We start from the raw sequence: 4208 nt of genomic DNA, 5'->3' as shown, positions 1-4208 counted from the left end.
ACTGACACTATAACTACTAGCTCCTAGGTACATGAACATAATTACATAATTTACGTACATAATTTAAGGTACAATAATTACTAGGTACATGACGGACTGGCCATTGTACTATTATAGACCTGAAAAAGTGTAACTTAGCGACAACAAGAAAAATATTGAATCACAAGACCAACGACGACCATTCCCTTACCCTGCCATAAACACGAAATTTGACAGCCCTACCTCTGGAGCCACCCTGACCACAGGTCCACCAACTACATTTCCCTCCCTCCAACTATGCCTACACTTACATTGTACACACACATATTGTACACCACGCAAGTGTGGACTAGTGTGTAAATCTTACTGATACCACACTTAACCTTTATTCTTTCTCAATGTGTTGTATAAAAGGATCTGATTATACCCGTTTCATTTCTAACTCCTTTTCTTGGAAGAATGCCACATATGATCGTACACACACACAAGGTCTGTATAGGGTATAGGCAAGGTCTGACAAGGTATACTAGGTGAGTACTAGTTGAGTACTTACACACAAGATATTCTAGGTGAGACTAGGTGAGTATACACACACACGCAACATATACTAAGTTAGTACACCCAGAACAAGATATACTAGGTGAATACACACATACAAGGTATACTAGGTGAGTACTAGTTGAGTACTTACACACAAGATATTCTAGGTGAGACTAGGTGAGTATACACACACACGCAACATATACTAAGTTAGTACACCCAGAACCAAGATATACTAGGTGAATACACACATACAAGGTATACTAGGTGAGGTACTAGTTGAGTACTTACACACAAGATATTCTAGGTGAGACTAGGTGAGTATCACACACACGCAACATATACTAAGTTAGTACACCCAGAAACAAGATATACTAGGTGAATACACACATACAAGGTATACTAGGTGAGTACTAGTTGAGTACTTACACACAAGATTATTCTAGGTGAGACTAGGTGAGTATACACACACACGCAACATATACTAAGTTAGTACACCCAGAAACAAGATATACTAGGTGAATACCCTAACACCAACCTCCTACAGTACACAACACCAACCTCCCACAGTACACCTCCCACAGGTAACCCCAACACCAACCTCCCGACAGTACACAACACCAACCTCCCACAGTACAACCTCCCACAGGTAACCCCAGCACCAACCTCCCACAGTACACCTCCTCACAGGTAACCCCAGCACCAACCTCCCACAGTACACCTCCCACAGGTAACCCAGCACCAACCTCCCACAGTACACAACACCAACCTCCCACAGTACACATCCCACAGGTAACCCCAGCACCAACCTCCCACAGTACACAACACCAACCTCCCACAGTACACCTCCCACAGGTAACCCCAGCACCAACCTCCCACAGTACACCTCCTACAGGTACCCCAACACCAACCTCACACAGTACACACTCCCACAGTAACCCAGCCAACAACCTCCCACAGTACACACACCAACCTCCCACAGTACACCTCCCACAGGTAACCCCAGCACCAACCTCCACAGTACACCTCCTACAGGTAACCCCAGCACCAACCTCCCACAGTACACCTCCTACAGGTAACCCCAACACCAACCTCACACAGTACACCTCCCACAGTAACCCCAGCACAACCTCCCACAGTAACCCCAACACCAACCTCCCACAGTACACAACACCAACCTCCCACAGTACACATCCCACAGGTAACCCCAGCACCAACCTCCCACAGTACACCTCCCACAGGTAACCCCAACACCAACCTCCCACAGTACACAACACCAACCTCCCACAGTACACCTCCCACAGGTAACCCCAGCACCAACCTCCCACAGTACACAACACCAACCTCCCACAGTACACATCCCACAGGTAACCCCAGCACCAACCTCCCACAGTACACAACACCAACCTCCCACAGTACACCTCCCACAGGTAACCCCAGCACCAACCTCCCACAGTACAACCTCCTACAGGTAACCCCAACACCAACCTCACACAGTACACCTCCCACAGTAACCCCAGCACCAACCTCCCACAGGTACAAAATGAAGCCATGAGAATTATCTTAGGATGCCCAAGAAATGCTATGATTGAGAAAATCAGGATGGAGTTGAATCTGCAGAGTATTGGGGATAGAATTGCAGAGATAAATGTAGCTTCTGCCATTAGATTAATGAGAGGTGGGGGAGCTAATGAATTGGTCCTCTCAGTTCAAAAGGTGGGAAGTACTGAACAATGTATGATGAAGAAAAGAGCATATATGAATACCTTATGTTCTAATGTTATTAAGTATGATGTTATTTCAGAGTGTATTGCTGTGCCCAAGAGAAAATTTACACCACCATGGGAGGATTGTAATGTAGATGTAGTAATTACTCCCTTGCAAAAGAAAAAAAGTATGTATGAAATAGGAGAGCTGAGGGCAACATATGATTGTATAATTAGAAAATTGCCTACAGAAAACACTCTACTACATGTATATTGTGATGGGTCAGTAGCTAGGGATGGGAAGGCAGGATGTATATTGTGATGGGTCAGTAGCTAGGGATGGGAAGGCAGGATGTATATTGTGATGGGTCAGTAGCTAGGGATGGGAAGGCAGGATGTATATGTTCTTAACATTCTGAAACCTATATTGTTTGCTGATGATACTACACTCATCTACTCCAACCCCAACCCACATACACTAAATACTGTAATGTTGTTAATAATGAACTAAAAAAAGTCCACTTATGGATGTCAACCAACAAACTAACACTTAACATAGAAAAGACCTACTACATCTTATTTGGAAGCAAATCTACAAATGCAATTCAGCTTCAGATGACAATGTAAACATTAGCAATAACAATGATGGAAAGTTTCTTGGTCTATTCTTAGACAAGAGACTCAACTTCAGTACCCACATACAATACATAACTAAGAAAGTCTCTAAAACAGTTGGTATACTCTCCAAAATCAGATATTATGTACCTAACCCTGCTCTCATCTCTCTATATTATACACTAATCTATCCCTATCTCAACTATGGTATCTGTGCATGGGGTTCAACCACTGCAAACCACCTCAAGTCCATCATCACCCAGCAAAAATCTGCTATCAGAATAATATCAAATTCTGCTTTCAGACAACACACAGCCCCCTTGTTTAACTCCCTAAACATGCTAAACATAATCTCACTCCATAAATTCTCTTGTGTCAACTACATTTACAAAACCCTGTTCTTAAATGCAAATCCTGCTCTGAAACTCTTCCTGGACAGATGTAATAGGACCCATTATCACCACACCAGAAATAAATATCTCTTTGATATCCCCAGAGTTAAACTTGTATAAATAAATAAATAAATAAATAAATATGTTTATTCAGGTAAGGTACATACATACAAGTAATGTTACATTAATGGATCGATATATAGATAGAGCTAGTACATACAATGCCTAAAGCCACTATTACGCAACGCGTTTCGGGCAGGAAAAACATTAATATCTAGAACTTAATACTAATTGAGCATAAAGAATAAAATGTGTTGAGAACAAATACAAATAAAGATAAAAAAAAGAGGGAACATGACTGAAAAAGCAGCACAAATACAATAGGTTGACAAACAGTGTTGATTAAAAAAAAAAAAAAAATAACAGACATGGGTTGACAATAGAGGGGTAAGGTAGGTTAGTGAATTTATTAGGTAGTGTTTAGTTTTTATCTTAAACTGGTTGAGAGAGGTACAGTCTTTAACATGGTTGGGAAGATCATTCCACATTCTGGGTCCCTTGATTTGTAGAGCATTTCTAGTTTGATTAAGTCGTATTCTTGGAATATCAAAACTGTATTTTTTTCTGGTGTGGTGCTCATGGGTTCTGTTACAACCTTCAATGAAGCTTTTGAGCTTATATGTATGTATTTGTAATGTATGTATGTAAACAATGTATTTATTATCATTTATCAATTCTGATAGAAATTACCTACTTAAAATTATCTGTTAGATTAAGGACCTGCCTGAAACGCTGCGCATACTAGTGGCTTTACAAGATTGTAAATACTGTACTATTCAATGTATTCTCACAACCCCAATGTACCTACTTGTATATATATAAATAAAATAAAATAAAATATTGTGATGGGTCAGTAGCTAGGGATGGGAAGGCAGGATGCAGTATGCCAAACTGAATTCGTGCGCCCCTTGAGGGA

The sequence above is a fragment of the Procambarus clarkii genome, chromosome 35 (assembly GCF_040958095.1).
Source record: "Procambarus clarkii isolate CNS0578487 chromosome 35, FALCON_Pclarkii_2.0, whole genome shotgun sequence".
Lineage (NCBI taxonomy): Eukaryota > Metazoa > Arthropoda > Malacostraca > Decapoda > Cambaridae > Procambarus > Procambarus clarkii.
This window is presented reverse-complemented; position numbering follows the sequence as displayed.